Source organism: Lactuca virosa, chromosome 8 (assembly GCF_052849685.1).
Source record: "Lactuca virosa cultivar CGN04683 chromosome 8, Lactuca_virosa_CGN04683_v6, whole genome shotgun sequence".
NCBI classification, from domain to species: domain Eukaryota; kingdom Viridiplantae; phylum Streptophyta; class Magnoliopsida; order Asterales; family Asteraceae; genus Lactuca; species Lactuca virosa.
This window is the reverse complement of record NC_136433.1, coordinates 181,975,750-181,993,852: the sequence shown is the minus strand read 5'-3', so window position 1 is coordinate 181,993,852 and position 18,103 is coordinate 181,975,750.

Genomic DNA, 18,103 nt, shown 5'->3' with positions numbered 1-18,103 from the left:
CTTACTCGCCGAGTTGTTCATCCAACTCGTCGAGTACATGACTATCTTCATATGACTCTCCGAGTCGACCTTGCGACTCGCCGAATCCCTTCAGTCCTTTATTCATACAGGCGATTTTAAGCCATGCTAAGGCTCCAAATTGTAGATCCAGCTTCCCAATGCCCGTTTAGCACGTAAAGTTGCAAACTTTACGTGCATGCAAGGCTCTAATGACCCATACTGCCAAATCTACACTTAAAATGGGGTTTAACTCAAAAGGAAGGGTTCATACTTGCTAAAGCTATAAGCTTTATGGATCTAAAGACCAAGGAGAGTTCAGATCTGAAGTTGCAACTTCAGATCTTAGCTCATACCCAAGAATAGCTTCATGACATGATAAAAAGCCCTAAACTTCAACCCAAAGGAGATCTAGAAGGAAAGAAGGTCAAGGTAACGACTTGATACCTTCAAATGGTGCTATCTGAGGTAGATTTCAGGTCCACACAAACTCCTTGCTGCTAGCTACTTGATCTTCAAGCTCCCTTTTCTAAGAATCTTCTTCCCAAGGCTTGAAACACACAGTGGAGCACACACACATGTATTAGGGTTTGAGAGGGACAAGAAGCACTAAAGGGGAGGCTGAGGGAGGCCAATGATCCTTTAAATAGGGTGCAATACCCCGAGATTTAGGGTTTCATCCTCCAGCTCCTACTCGTCGAGTCCCTTATTGGACTCGGCGAGTAGGTCACTAAAACACGCGACCCAACCCGTTGCTACTCGACGAGTAGAGTAACCAACTCGTCGAGTAGACCCTGAAAAACAAGAAAATTCTTATATAAAATCGATACCTGAGAATCGGGGCGTTACAATTCTCCCCCACTTGAACTAGACTTCATCCTCGAAGTCTGCTGCGGAGAATAGTTACGGATAATGCTCCTGCATCTCCGCCGCTGGCTCCCACGTCCACTCGGACCCTCTCCGATGCTCCCACTGTACTTTCACCAAAGGTATCTCCTTGTTCCTCAGAAGCTTCATCTTTCTCTCCAGTATGGCCACAGGCCTCTCCACATAATTTAGGTGCTCATCGACCTGAATATCATCCAGCGACACCACCGCCTCCTGATCCATGATACACTTTCGCAGCTGCGAAACGTGGAATGTGCCGTGGATCCGACTAAGCTCCCCTGGCAGCTCTAGCCTGTAAGCCACCTTGCCAACCCTGGCAACGATCCTGAACGACCCAATATATCAGGGACCCAATTTTCCCCTCTTCCTGAAGCGGATCACTCCCTTCCAGGGCGAGACCTTCAGGAGTACCATGTCACCAACCTGAAACTCTAGCTCGGATCGGCGCCGGTCGGCATAACTCTTCTGCCGACTCTGAGCGGTCTGCAGCCGCTGCCTAATCTGCTGAATCTTCTCGGTAGTCTGCAAGACCACCTCCGTCCGAACCATCACCCTGTGACCAACCTCACCCCAACAAACCGGGGTGCGACATCTCTGCCTGTACAACAGCTCGAATGGCGGGGCACCAATGCTGGAATGATAGCTGTTGTTGTAGGCGAACTCTGCAAGCGGTAGGTGGGAATCCCAGCTCCCACCGAAATCAATGACACACGCCCTCAACATATCCTCGAGGGTCTGAATGGCCCGCTCGCTCTGACCATTAGTCTGCGGATGGAATGTTATGCTGAAGTGCAACCGCCTGCCCAGCTCCTTGTGAAACTTCTGCCAAAACGGGAGGTAAACCTGACATCACGATCAGAGACAATGGAAACAGGAACCCCATGGCGAGACACGATCTCGCGAACGTACACGTCGGCCAACTTCTTGGCCGACGAACTCTCCGAATCGCCAAGAAATGGGCGCTCTTGGTCAATCGATCCACGATGACCCATATAACATCAAATCCCTTCGCCGTTCTCGGCAGCTTGGTAATGAAATCCATCGTGATCTGTTCCCATTTCCACATGGGTATCTCCAGAGGCTGCAGCTTACCATGCGGCCTTTGGTGTTCGGCCTTGACCATCTTGCAGGTCAAGCTCCTCTCGACATACCAAGCGATTTCTCGCTTCATACATGGCCACCACTAACTCAAACTCAGGTCTCTATACATCTTGGTGGCCCCCGGGTGAATAGAAAAATGAGACTTATGAGCCTCCTCCATGACCGTCTGCCTGACCCCACCAGACATCGGAACCCAGACCCGACCGTATCGTGTCAATAATCCCCGACTATCCTGCACAAACCGGGTATTCTGACCCTTGATCCTCTCCAGCTTCCAATTCTCCGGTCGCATGCCCTCGACCTGGGCATCTCTGATCAAACTCACAAGCGGAGAATCCACCGCTATCCTCATAAATACCGTTGGGGTGGAAGGCCCAGCTGACTTGTAGCTCAAAGCATCCGCAACCACATTCTCTTTACCAGGATGGTAAAGGATCTCGCAGTCGTAGTCGTTGACTACATCCAGCCACCTGCGCTGCCTCATGTTCAGGTTCGGCTGATCCATGATATGTCTCAAGCTCTTGTGATCAGTGTAAATGGTACAATGGACCCCATAAAGGTAATGTCTCCATATCTTGAGGTCGAACACCACCGCCCCCAACTCAAAGTCATGCGTAGGGTATCTCGTCTCATGCGGCTTCAACTGCCGCGACGCATAAGCTGTCACTCGTCCGCTCTGCCTGAGGACCACCCCTAAACCTGTGATGGATGTATCACAGAACACCACGAAATCCTCAACTCCCTCCGGGAGTGTCAAGACTGGGGCCTCGCACAACCGCTGTCGGAGGGTCTCAAACGCCCTCTGCTGCTCAGGGCCCCACCGGAAATCCACCCCCTTCCTCGTTAGACGAGTGAGGGGTACCGCAGTCTTGGAGAAGTCATGTATGAATCTCCGGTAGTACCCTGCCAATCCCAAAAAGCTCCTGATGTCTGAGGGAGATTTCGGAATCTCCCATTGCATAACCGCCTCGAGTTTGGCCGGATCGACCAAAATCCCCTCCTGGTTAACGAGGTGTCCGAGGAACTGGACCTCTCATAGCCAAAACTCACACTTTGAGAACTTGGCGTACAGCCGTTCTCGTCTCAGAACTCCCAATAACTCCCGTAGATGTTCCTCATGTTGCTCTCGGGTTTTGGAATACACCAAGATATCATCTATAAACACTATGACCGAGCAATCGAGCATCGGTCTGCATACCCGATTCATCAGGTCCAGGAATACTGCTGGCGCGTTGGTGAGCCCAAACGGCATCACCACGAACTCGTAATGTCCATAACGAGTTCGGAACGCGGTCTTCTCCACGTCCTCCTCTCTGACCCTGACCTGATGATACCCAGACCTCAAGTCTATCTTAGAAAACCAAGATACGCCCTGCAACTAATCGAAGAGATCTTCTATCCTCGGGAGTGGGTAACGATTCTTCACCGTTAACTTATTCAACTCCCGGTAATCAATGCACATCCAGTGCGAACCGTCCTTCTTCCGGACAAAAAGAATCGGTGCTCCCCATGGAGAACTGCTAGGTCGAATAAACTGCTTGCCCAGTAGTTCCTGGAGCTGTGACGACAACTCCTGCATCTCTGGTGGTGCCAATCGGTATGACGCCTTAGAGATAGGGGCCGTACCTGGCACCAGGTCGATCTTGAACTAGACCTGCCTAACCGGAGGTATCCCTGGCAACACCTCCGGAAATACATCTACAAACTCCCTGACCACCGTAACATCGGAAACCGAAATTTGATGCCTGGCTCGCGTATCCAATACATACGCTAGGTAATCCACACCCCCGTGCTGAATATACTGACGAGCCCTGGCGGCTGAACAAAACCCTAATCCCACTCGGGTGCCCTCGCCATATATAATCAACCCTCCCCCACTTGGGGTTCGAACCACTACCCGCTGACCCTCGCAATCAATCATGGCACCGAAACGACTGAGCCAGTCCATCCCCACAATCACGCACACATCCCCCATGGGGATCGAAATCAAGTCTATCGGAAAAGGTACCCCGAAGATCTCCATCTTGCACCATCGGTAGATTGAAGAAGCAGAAACCCCGTGTTCGTTGGCGATAGAAACTCGTAACGGACACTCTAGCTCGCCCACTGGCACTCTGAACTCCCTACTAAATGTCTGAGATACAAAAGACCGACTCGCCCCCGAGTCAAATAAAACCAAAGCAGGTAAGGAGTTCACTAGGAACGTACCTAATCACAAGTATAACGGATAAGCATACAACAGATATAACCAATGGGAGTAAGGATAGAAACATACCAGCAACCACATTCGGTGCTGCCCTGGCCTCCTCGGCTGTAAGCTGGAAAGCACGACCCTGAGCCTTCGGAGGCTCTGCCCTGACTGGTCTCCCATCCATGATCCTCAAGGTAGTCGGCGCTGGAGTATGCGCCAGCTTGGCGGCTAGCAACGGACAGTTGGCCTTTACGTGGCCAACCTGATCGCAGTGATAACGTAACCTCATGCCCTGAATTGGGACTGCCTGGCGACAGTCCTTCGCGTAATGCCCCTCCTTGCCACACCTGTGGCACCCACTACCAGCTCGACACACACCAAAATGACCCTTGCCACACTTCCCATAAGTGCGGCTCTGCTGACCCCGGTCCTAGTATCAGTGGTCTTAGACCGCTTCGGCGCCGGCTGAGACTGTGCCGGGGCCTGCCGCTGCTCCCTCAACTGCAGCTCAATCTCCAACTCACGCCGTATGGAGGCCTCCTGCAACTCTAGAAGAGTATCACATCGTTGGGTAGACACAAACTGACGGATATCCGTCTTGAGCATGCTCAGATAACGGGTCATCTGAGCCTGCTCTGAAGCAAACTCCGGGCAAAACATCGCCCTCTCAGTGAACATACGGGTGATCTCCGTCACCGACTCCCCATCCTGTCTCAAACTCAGAAACTCTTGTGCCAAACGTTCCCGCTCAACCCGCGGAATGTAACGGGCGCGGAACATGTCCTTGAACTGCTCCCAAGTAACAGCAGCTCTCTGATCATCAGTGTACGACCCAGTCGCAAGTCTCCACCAGTCCTTGGCCCCGGACCTAAGCAGGTTCAGAGCACACCTGACCTTCTGGTCAGTAAGACATGAGCAGGTGAAGAAACACCCCTCCACATCTGAAATCCATCTCATAGCCTTGATGGGATCCTGCGTCCCATCAAAAGTAAGGGGCTTCGTGTTATCGAAGTCCCTGTACTGAAAGCCTCTACCAACTCCTCCCCATGCCGCTGATACAGCTGATGCAGCTGCTGCGGCAGCTGTCTCTGTAAGGGTTGTATAGCGCTCATCAAAGTACTCCACCATGGCGCTCTTAATCGACCCGAACATCTCCGACAACTGTGCCCGGAACGCAGAAGCAACCTCATCATGCAGAATCTCTCAAATCCTGGCATCCAACTCCTCTATACCCATCTGCACCACCGGCTCAGGTGCTGTCGGCCCCTCCTGGCCTCTGTCCCCTGATCCTGATCCCAAACCGGATCCAGCCACAAAGCGCCTAATCATCAACATTCTGAAACATACCACAAGATATCAGATAATCCATATAAATAACTGGGAGCCAACTCCCCACTAACCCTAGGGATTGTGACTTACTTGACACGCGTATGGGTCATGTGCTTTCAGTAGTACGGGCCCATACTACCTTCCACACCTACCCATATTTGTCTCAAGCATCACCACAATGCCCTAACTGAATACACAACATGGCGAGCGCTCAATCCTCACTCTTAGAGGAATGCTAAATATTTCGTAACTGGCCTCCCGGCCTCACACAACCCACCCATCCATGAAACTTCCACTAACCCCGCAGCACTAGTGTATGCTAGCCATACATAACGTTGGATCCTATAGACTTTCGAATATCCAATCCTACCCTAAGCTCCCAATCAAACAAGAACAAAACATAAGGCCAAATCAGTCATTCTCATGCTATAAGATCTTAGTTACGTATAATCGTGATGCATACACTAAGCAACTACAGTAATGATGTCAATATCATATAAAGGAAACCCTAGGCTAGCATGCATCATGTAATCAGGCAATTCTATCATGCAATTCCTCAAGATCCCTTGCCTAGTACTAACATGTTGTTCTAACATATCTCATAATCAAATAACTTGTATGGTATTTTGGGGTCTACTTACTGGCTTCGACTGATCATACACCCTGCATCCTCCTTTACTTATTTTGAAAACCTTTTTGAAAAATCATTTTGAAAATCCTCTCCTTGATTTGAGACTAGAGTTACACGAGTGTTCCTCTAATTCACTCAAACCAAGGCTCTGATACCAACTTTTAACACCCGTAAAATTCAAGCCAAATTAAACTTTTTAAAAACATTTCAAACCATTAAAATCACTACAACTTTGTTTTCAAAATGTATAATATCAGAGTTTTCCCAGAAACATAGACAAAACATGAGGAGCTGTATGATCACGCCTTCGCCTTGCCGTGATCCTATGATGTACCTGAAATAATAAACTGAAACTGTAAGCCCGAGAGCTTAGTGAGTTCCCCCTAAATACCGATACACTGCACATAACACATATATAGCATAACAACATGTACTGGGTCCACAGCTTTACAGACTGGATTACCCCCTGGGCCTACAGTGTGTGTCTGGATTGCCTTACGGGCCCACAGCTCACATCTGGCTTGCCATCGAGCCCACAGTACGAGTCTTCTTAGCCCGTAACTGGATTGCTCCCGAGCCCATAGTACGAGTCTCCCTTAGCCCGTAACTGGATGCTCTTAGGGTTTGTTGGCTACCGCACGAAGTGTTACAACCTCAACCCACCCCACATAACATATAACATACAACATCACCACTAAGCATGCAACAATCATATAACATAAGAGGTAGTCCTACAGGTCCACCTAACTGGCATAACCACTAACATGCAACACTAACTAACAATCAACATCTAACTCTGCTAGAATAACATATCCAATGGGCCGGCCTTGGTGCCTTAGACCCCTTAGTATATTGAGGATAACTCACGTCGCAACTGTCGTCTGAAACTAGAAAGCTCAACTCCCGGATCACCAACACGAACTCCCCCACCTATAGCTACCATAAAACCCTTTTTCATAAGTTTCCAAATTACCAAAATACCCTCAGAAGTCAACTGGTCAACCCTTGGTCAAAGTCAAAGTCCACAGTCAAAGTCAACAGTCCATGTTGACTCGACTCGTCGAGTGCAGTTCACCGACTCGTCGAGTCCTTCCTGAACTCGAGAAGTCGTGAAATCCTTAGTTGGCTCGTCGAGTTCCCTACAACTCGCCGAATCCATGCGTGTCCAAAGGTTCGGGAGAAACCTTAGCCGACTCGCCGAGTCATCCGACTGACTTGCCGAATCCAAGGCATTCTTCATCTGACTCGCCGAGTTGTTCATTCAACTCATCGAGTACATGACTATCTTCATATGACTCTCCGATTTGACCTTACGACTCGCCGAATCCCTTCAGTCCTTTATTCATACAGGCGATTTTAAGCCATGCTATGGCTCTAAATTGTAGATCTAGCTTCCCAATGCCTGTTTATCACGTAAAGTTGCAAACTTTACGTGCATGCAAGGCTCTAATGACCCATACTGCCAAATCTACACTTGAAATGGGGTTTAACTCAAAAGGAAGGGTGCATACTTGCTAAAGCTGTAAGCTTTATGGATCTAAAGACCAAGGAGAGTTCAGATCTGAAGTTGCAACTTTAGATCTTAGCTCATACCCAAGAATAGCTTCATGACATGATAAAAAGCACTAAACTTCAACCCAAAGGAGATTTAGAAGGAAAGAAGGTCAAGGTAACGACTTGATACCTTCAAATGGTGCTATCTAAGGTAGATTTCAGGTCCACAAAAACTCCTTGCTGCTAGCTACTTGATCTTCAAGCTCCCTTTTCTAAGAATCTTCTTCCCAAGGCTTGAAACACACAATGGAGCACACACACATGTATTAGGGTTTGAGAGGGACAAGAAGCAATAAAGGGGAGGTTGGGGGAGGCCAATGATCCTTTAAATAGGGTGCAATACCCCGAGATTTAGGGTTTCATCCTCCAACTCCTACTCGTCGAGTCCCTTATTGGACTCGGCGAGTAGGTCACTAAAACACGCGACCCAACCCGCTGCTACTCGACGAGTAGGGCAACCAACTCATCGAGTAGACCCTGAAACAAGAAAATTCTTATATAAAATCGATACCTGAGAATCGGGGCGTTACACTTTAATTGTACCAAGTAAATTTGCATGGTTATTCACACCTTGTTTGCGATCCTCGGTATCCCAGTCACAAACTTGAAGGGTATAATCGAGATTTAAACATGTCATTGAAAAGTTCAATGAATCTCAAAAGAATCTAGGAATTTCAATCCAATTAAAACTTAATAATCATATTCATTTTTCATGGTGGAAATTGGTAAATCGTCATTTACCTACCTTCAAATATTTTGCAAGTTGGATTACGGCATCCCTCTTCCAAATTGTAAAATATTGTGTTGGGTCCTAGCCTTAATATTTCATTTTGGGTGTTATATTAAGGATTATTATCTAATATAAACTTTGTCTTTCTTTTTCAGATGTCTTCCAACACTGCTTCTGGCTCAAACCCTTCTGGCTCGTTCTCCCTCATGAACTTGTGTGGGAGAGTCATCTTTGATGGTACCAACTTCAATGACTGGATTAGGAACATCAGAATGGTCACTCGTTATGAAGACAAGGAATATGTGCTCGATAAGGAGCTTAAGGAAATTGAAGAGTCTTCTGCTACTCCTGAGGAGATCGCTAAGTTTAGGACTCATGAGAAGGATGCCACCAAGGTGTCTTGTATCATCTTGGCCACTATGACAGCTGAAATCCAAAAGTCCTATGAGGACTTCTACCCTTTTGAGGAATACCAAGACCTGATGGAAAGATACCACCAGAGTGATCGTCAAGAGAGGTATGAAATCATCGCCTCCATGATAACAACAAAGATGAAGGATGGTGAATCCATCACGACCCACTTGCAGAAAATGCAAAGATTTGTGTACCGCTTGCTGAAGTTGAATGTGAACTTTGATGAGGAGTTGGCCATAGATATCAATCGACACTCCTTACCTCCATGTTATGATCAGTTCCGTATGACCTATCATATGAACAAGGAAGAGGTCACTCTTAGCAAGCTTCAAGGCCTTTTGAGGACTGCTGAAAGTAGTCTCAAAGGTAAAAATGTTGTTCTTACTCCTACAGCTACTGCCCCTGTCTTGGCAATTGGACATGGGAAAGGGAAGAAGAGGAAGGCTCCCTCCAAGAGCCGTAAGGGAAAGTCTCCTGATGGATCCTCTTCTAGTGGGACCAAAGCTGGTTCTGCTGCTCCCTCTTCCATTCCTAAGGAAGCAGAGTGTTTTTATTGTCATGATAAAGGGCACTGGAAGCGAAGCTAACCCAACTACTTGTAGGATGTAAAGGATAGGAAGGTTAAACCCACCCATGCAAGTATTTATACTATTCTATCTAATAACTCATCACATTCTTGTTCTTGGGTCCTTGATACAGGTTGTGGAATTCATATTTGTTCTGATTTGCAAGGACTAAAAAGAAGTAAGGATGTGGAGCACAGGAAGATGACTTGATCATGGGGAATAGGAAGGTTTCACATGTCACCAAGATTGGAGTTTATTCTTTATTCCTTAGTAGTGGGCTAGAATTAGATTTGAATAATTGTTTCTACTCGTCTGAAATGGAGAGAAATGTTATTTCCTTTCATGGTTTGTACAAACAAGGTTTTAGTTTTTCATTTGATAATGAAATTGGTGCTATTAATGCTTTTTATAATGGTGTTTTTATTTTAAAGCATTGCCTTGTAATGGTGTATATGAAATTGTGATGGTTGTAGACAACTTAGGAAATAATGTGTTGCACATTGATTCTTCCAATGATTTGGATAAGGCATGCTTGTGGCATTGTTGTCTTGGACATGTCAACAAGAAGCGCATAGGCCAACTCCAAAAGGCTGGAGTCTTGGAGTCATTCGACTTAAGGTCGGATGACACTTGCGAATCTTGTTTGCTTGGAAAGATGACTAAATCACCCTTCATTGGTACTTGTGAAAGGGGTGAAGGTTTGTTGGATCTCATACACACCGATGTGTGTGGAACTTTTAGAACCGCCACAAGGGATGTTAACCACTTCTATGTGACTTTTACTGATGATTATAGTAGGTATGGCTATATCTATTTAATCAAGCATAAGTCTGAAACCTTTGAAAAATTCAAAAAGTTTAAGCAAGAAGTGGAGAATCAGCTGGCAGGAAGATAAAGATGCTCCGATCCGATCGGGGTGGTGAGTATCTTAGTATCGAGTTCCTAGATTATCTTAAGGAATGTGGGATTGTTTCACAATTGACGCCACCTAGGACACTACAGCTTAATGATGTGGCTGAGAGGCGATATCGAACCGTGTTGGACATGGTTCATTCCATGATGAGTCGAGCTTCGTTACCTATCTCATTCTGTGGGTATGCCTTAGAGACTGCCGCCCTTATCCTTAATCTAGTCCCAACTAAGAAGGTTGCCAAAACACCTCACGAGGTGTGGACATGGAAGCTTCCCTCGTTAGCACACATCAAGGTTTGGGGTTGCGAGGCTTTCATGAGACGCGAGACTCACGATAAGCTCGAAGCTCGCCGTGAGCGTTGTATTTTCATCGGCTACCACAGAATTCCTTTGGATATCTATTCTAAAGACCGAGTGACAATGTTGTCTTAGTTGCAAGGACATGAGTCTTTCGCGAGAAAGAACTCATAGGCCAAGGAAACAACAGGAGGCAAATGGATCTTGAAGAGCTTCAAGAGTCAAGCAGTGAAGGAACCTCAAACACTAGCAATCAACCTGAGGAGGAAACTCTTGTTGATCCACTTGACGAGTCCGTACCTCTGAGGCACTCCAGTAGAGTTAGTTTTCCACCTGTGTTATATGGTTTCCATATAACATCTGAGGGTGATACATTTATCAGTGATAGCACACTGGTAAATTTGGATGAGCCTAACAATTACAAGGAAGCCATGGCAGGCCCCGAGTCTGCAAATTGGAAGGAGGCTATAGACAGTGAGATTCAGTCCATGTATTACAATTAAGCTTGGAACTTGGTTGACAATGTACCGGGTCGTAAGACAGTCGGGTGCAAATGGATCTTCAAGAAGAAGACCAACATGGATGGGAAAGTACACACATATAAGGCACGACTGGTTGCGAAGGGCTTTACTCAAACTCAGGAAGTTGACTATGATGAGACCTTCTCACCAGTAGCGAATATTAAGTCTATTAGGGTTATGCTAGCCATAGCTGCATTTCATGATTATGAAATATGGCAAATGGATGTCAAAACCGCTTTCCTTAATGGAAAGTTGGATGAGGATGTTTACATGAGTCAGTCAGAGGGTTTTGTCAATGCAAAGTACCCTAATAGAGTGTGTAAGCTTGAGAAATCCATTTATGGATTAAAACAAGCATCCCGCAGATGGAATCTTTGTTTCGATGAGAAAGTCAAAGGGTTTGGCTTTTCGAGAAGCGAGGATGAGACATGTGTGTATGTCAAGGCTAGTGGGAGTACAGTTAGCCTTCTGGTGTTGTATGTGGATGACATACTTCTCATAGGAAATGACATCCCAACCTTGCAGGAGGTTAAGTCCTGGCTTGGGAAGTGTTTCGCTATGAAGGACCTCGGAGAAGCTGCCTCTATTCTGGGGAGAAGCATATTGAGAGACAGGAGTAAAAGACTAATTGGACTTAGTCAAAGTACCTACTTGGATAAGGTGTTGAAAAGGTTCAACATGATGGATTCCAAGAAGGTGACTTACCCATCCAAGGCAATACCAAACTAAGTAAAACTCAGAGTCCGTGTACAGAGGCTGAGATAGCTGAGATGAGTCGAGTGCCATATTATTACGCAGTTGGTTCGATAATGTATGCTATGACTTGTACTCGCCCTGATGTGGTCTTTGCTTTGAGCATGGTCAGCAGATATCAAGGAAATCCTGGTAAAGCTCATTGGACTATGGTTAAGAACATTCTTAAGTACCTGTGGAGGACTAAGGATTCGGTCCTTACCCTCGGTAGGAGTGATGACTTGAGAGTAACGGGGTATTGTGACGCCAGCTTTCAGACCGACAGAGATAATTTCCGCTCTCAGTCGGGTTGGGTATTTACCCTGAATGGAGGAGCAATAACTTGGAAAAGTTCCAAGCAGGAGACTGTATCTGATTTAACGTGCGAATCAGAGTACATAGCAGAAAGCGAAGCGGTGAAGGACGCAATATGGCTGAAGAACTTCATCGGAGACCTTGGAGTTGTGCCAGCTATAAAGGAGCCAATGGAGATTTTTTGTGACAACGAGAGTGCGGTTGCCTTAGCCAAGGAACCAAGGGATCATGGCAGATCCAGATAGATCGACAGAAAAATATCACTTCATAAGACATCGAATAGAAGGACTCCTCGTATCAAAGAGGGTATCGTCAGAGGAGAACCCAACAGATCCCCTCACGAAGGGACTGAGTAGGGTTAAGCACTTACAGCATACGAGGCACATCGGGCTGAAGGACGATATTAGTTTTAATGATTAGATAGAATTTTAGAATCTTGTAATAGTTCAAATGTAATTGACATTTGATAATTGAATAAAAGGTGTTTTTTTATAAGTAATGTTACTATCTTGTGCCAATCATTTACTATTGTTTCATTTTGCATGTTTTGACTTCCAGAATAATTGTATTATTCAAATTGTCCACAGTCGATCATACTTTGGAAGTAGGTATTGAGGCAAGACTGTCATGAATTTGGCTTGTAGATTGTCTGAATTGTATTAGACATAGCAAAGTTTGCTGCAACATTAATGAGTGCTCATAAGGTCTGAGTATTGGATTAAACCCACGCTCACTTGAATCACTTCATAGAATTTATCTCGAGTGATCGTGAGACGATAATATCATATAAGTCTTCAAACCAAGATATATGAGTTGTTGACTATGATTTGGTTGTACATTGATAGTGCGAAAACCGCATTAGTAAGTTATTGTTATAAAGCGCACTATTGTGTATGATTTAACAAGTATTTAGTACAAACATATATTGTCAAACTTTATCTGTTCCTTTTAGTCCTTGGAGGATTATAAGCGATATCTTGGGCCCCTCGATGATTTTGTTTTGACTTATGTGTCGGGCTCGGTCAGAACTCAATTAATGTGTTCGATTAATTTCTTTGTCAAACAAATCAGAAATCAGGAAACAAACTGTTGGACAATAAGTATGATGTTGTTCCATGTATTTGTCCGGCTGATATCATGATAACATAGGATTATATGATCCCTTATCTAAATGGCGTGTCACAGTTCGACAAAGGCTTTTAAGAGTTATGATTGCTAGTCGGTTCCTGAAGTCATACTTGCAGCTATACTTATTAGACTTATCCAAGTGGGAGACTGTTGGATAAGGTGTCTAAGTCCATAACTATAATGGGTATGTACTTGACCCGAAAATAACATGGTCCATTTGGGTTGCATTTCACCGGAACAATTTGAAAGGATGGACTTTTGAGTAGAGGTTGTTTATGATTTATTAATATATTATAAGTCCTAATATATTAATATGAAATCATATTATTTAATTAGTATTGATCAAGATTTAATTTGGAATTAATTTAGTGATCAAAAGAGACTAATTAAATGTACGGGGATTGATTTGGTAAATCAATGATTCTTATAGTGTGGGCCTATGGTTATTTAGGATGGGCTAAACCAATATGGTAGTCCATGGATAGTCCATGGAGGATTAACCCATGGATCCTAAGTGATATGAAAGGTTATGGTGCTTTAGGGTTTGCATGGATGTAAACCTAGTTTTGCCACACTATAAAAGAAGTCCTTTAGCATCCAAAATCGGCTCCAAGTAATTTATAAGAAGAGCATAGCCGATTTTGTGACAAGAAAGTCTCTCTCAAGTCCTTCATTGTTGGTGGTGTTTTGTGAAACATTTGAGGCATTACATTTAGGGTGCTAGGCTCTTAAAGGTTCAAGTTAACAAGCTACAACAAGAGGTATGCCATCTAACTAGTTTTTGTTATTCAAGTACCCATGCTTTGTATGCTAGTTAGGATAATGCTTTAGAAAAACAAATTGCATGTATAATTAGAGAAAACATAGATCCAAAGCATTTAGGGCTGCATGTGCACAATAAGGTTGTTAGAGTGCTCAAAACCCATCATAAATAACTCCAGAACACAACCCCGATGTACCCTCGATACCTGGACTGGACGATCATCGGAAATATCTACCTCCAGCAGATAATCAAGCTCCCCTGGACAGTCGCCGAATCTACTGCTAAGCGCAAGAGATACAAATGATCGGGTGATGCCCAAATCAAACAGAACTAAAGCTAGAACATAGTTCACTAGGAACGTCCCTATAAAACATCAAATATATAATAAGCATACACATCAAAGCAATAAATGAAATAGGGAGAAAATACATACATGTAACCACATTTAGCGTTGCGCGAGCCTCCTCGGCTGACAACTGGAAAGCTCGACTCCTCATAATCGACACCTCCGCCTTGCCCTGGCAGCCGTCGGTGATCCTTAATATCGTCAGCGCAGGTGCTACAACTACTCTACCTGCTGCCAAACTCAGACAATCGGCCTTCTTGTGGCCTCTTTGATTGCAATGAAAGCAAATAAGACCCGATCCTGGGTGGTGAGTGACAGTGCAATCCCCACTGAAGTATCCAGATTTGCCGCACTTGTAGCAGCTAGAACCACCCACCCTGATAGCTCCCTCGTGCATCTGATTGTACTGGCCGCATCGACCTTGGCCCTGTTGGCCCTACGATCTCGAATCTACAACCTTGGGCTTCTTCCCTAATCCCTTAGATACCTAATACTGAACTAACTTCCTGTTCCTCACTGACTCCGAATCTATCTCCTGCTCGTGTGCCTGATCTATCATGTCCTCCAATGTCTTGCAGCTAGACATGCTCACAAACTCTCGTATCTCATCCTTCAACATATAATGATACCTGACCTTCTTCATCTCCTCGTCCGCCACATACTGTGAAACCAACAAGGCCCTCTCACGGAACATGGTGGTGATCTCTGCCACAGTCTCGGTAGTCTGGTGAAGATCATGAAACTCCCTCGCCAGCTGCTAAACCTCAATACCAAGCGCAAACTTAGCCCCAAATCTCGTAACAAAGTCATCCAAAGACATTGTCTCAACAGCCTCATCTCCCAAAGAATAGCCTACCTCCTCCCACCAATCTCGGACTCTGTCTTTCAAAAGACATGATGCAAGTCTGACCTTTGCCTCATCGGGATACGCACTGGTCCGAAAAGCATTTGTGATGTCCGCCAACGATCGCCTGCTAATAATAGGGTCCTTCTTCTCAAAGAACTCAGGAGCCTCACATGCATGGAACTCTCGAAAGGTCAGAGAGCGTGCACCCACCATAGCCAGCATCTCAGTACGAAAATGTGCCTGTATGCTCATCCAACAACTCCATAATGCCCTCCTTAATCAAACCAAAGATAATAGGAGCCTGCTCCTGAATACAGCGACTAATTTTAGACAAAATTAACTCCTACATCTGATCATCCAAGGGTCTGGCTCCAGAGCCTGAACCTGATCCCTCACTGGGACCTGAACAACATCGAGTGATCACCATACTGAAAATAAACAATGCAAATCATCAGAAAACACTCAAAGAATCTCACACCATATGGGTCCCTTAGTATCTTTGTGACTCCCTTTACTCGATTATGGATCCTATGCTTCCAGTCGTACGGGCCCAATACTACCTTCCGCATCTATCCGTACTTTCCTCAAGAGTCATCCCGATTCCCCTAAGTGACTCCCTTAATTCCAACATTCAACATTCCCGCAAAACAACTCATCTCGTAATGCTAACATGCTTCCTAGGTTCTCCTAGGATTCCCTTCCTGCCACTCTCCACTATCAGCTACAAAAGAAACCCCTGCCAACACCAACTGACTACCTTACAAATATCAATACATGCAACAGACACTAAATATTTGTTTGACTGCAAGGTCTCACACTAAAACGATTGGACTCAAACAAGAGTTGCGCAATAGAGTTAAACATAAACTTCTAAAATTAACTAATTTCTTTAACATGTTCTCTTAATAGTTAACTAGTAATACTAGTGGTTCCTAAAAGCACAAAGCAAGCAGCATTTGACCATCGATTTATAACTAGGGCGCTGCCTAATAGGCCATCCTAACATATCGTTTGTAATCCATACTAGCATGCAGTTTTAGAGGCTCATACAATAAGCATAAAAAGGCATCTCTTTTAACATATAATTATGAGCATATCCTTATCCTTAATCTCGCATGCTATTATCATATTCACATATCGAATCAGACAAACATGTATAGATATTTTCGGAACACTTACTTGAGCTCGACCGATTGCACGCATCACATCCCATTTCATAAAAATCCTTTTGTAATTTTTTTTATAAATACATTTCTTTTATGAAAAACTTACCAAATCCTCAGTTTGAGTTCGGATACACCCGTGAGTGTGTCTGAATCCCTCAAACCAAGGATTTTATACCAACTTGTAACCTCCCAAAAATACTAAGTAATTTTTTTTAAATCAACCAAAAATTTAGGGGTGTAAACGAGCCGAGCCGAGCCCGAGCCTAACCAAGCTCGAGCTCGGCTCGTTTAATTTTGAAGAAGCTCGAGCTCGAGCTCGAGCTCGATTCGAGCCTTAAAATGAAGCTTGAGCTCGGCTCGTGAACAATTTAGTGAGCTCGTGAGCATAAACGAGCTTAAACGAGCCTATATATATATATATATATATATATATATATATATATATATATATATATATATATATATATATATATATATATATATATATATAGGCTCGTTTAGGCTCATTTAGGCTCGCGAGCCCACTAACTGAAGCTCGGCTCGAGCTCGTTTAATAAACGAGCCTCATATTTAGGCTCAAGCTCGGCTCGGGCTCGTTTAATTCGATCTGGAGTCGAGCTTTTAACGAGTCGATCCCGAGTACCTCGCGAGTAGCTCGACTCACTTACACCCCTAACCAAAATCATAAATCCTTCCTCTCAAATTCTCAAAGTATGTCAAGATAGAAAATAGTTATCACTGTATAATACCACATACCATACAAGTAACGAGCCCCGCCCAATGAGTATAACGAGCCTCACCCTAAATCGCATAACAGTCCCTGCCCATTGAGTATAACGGGCCTTGCCCTAGCATGTATAACGGGCCCCACCCAATGAGTAGAATGGGCCTCGCCCTAACTCATATAACGGGCTCTGTCCAAAATAGTAAACTTGCAATTATCACAGACAACTAGCATCCTACAAACATAATCCAGTGGGCCGACATTAATACCTTCGACCCACGAGTACAGTGAAGAGACTCACCTCAATCCAATGATAAACAATCACACACGCAAGCTGCAGTTACAATGGCTCCTCACACTGAACACATTCAAACCAACCCTAATTACTATTTAGGGTAATAATTGTAACAAACCGTTATTTCAAACCTATGTAATAATGTAGGTCATTTGTATTTATTTTTAAAATAATAAAGATAAATTTTAGCATACTGTGTATATTTACATAATTGACCCTCAAAAATAAATTATTAAACAAACTCGTTTGAGACGAACCAAGTGATAGATATTGTAACAAGGTTTCCAAAAACATAAAGAACACTAATCCGAGTTATAACGAAGAAGTTATGACCAATCGAAGATCCGCGACAAAACTGGCAAAACACTGTTCAGTGTAAAAACTGAATTTTCAATAAAAGGCTTTTTAGCCTTAACAATCTAAATGAAAGTTGTAGTTTATGTTAAACCGAGAACTTTCATAAAAAGAACGGCAAAATCTGACTTTATATGAGGAAGTTACGATTTTTCTAAGTTTCAGTGTAGCAGTGTACAGCTAAAAACTCGAAATAAAGATCGAGTGAGTTTTAGCCGACACAACCTAAACGAGAATTGAAGGTCTCGTCAATAGTAGTACAACGGTGAAAAGACAGACAAAAACGGACGTCGGATGAAGAA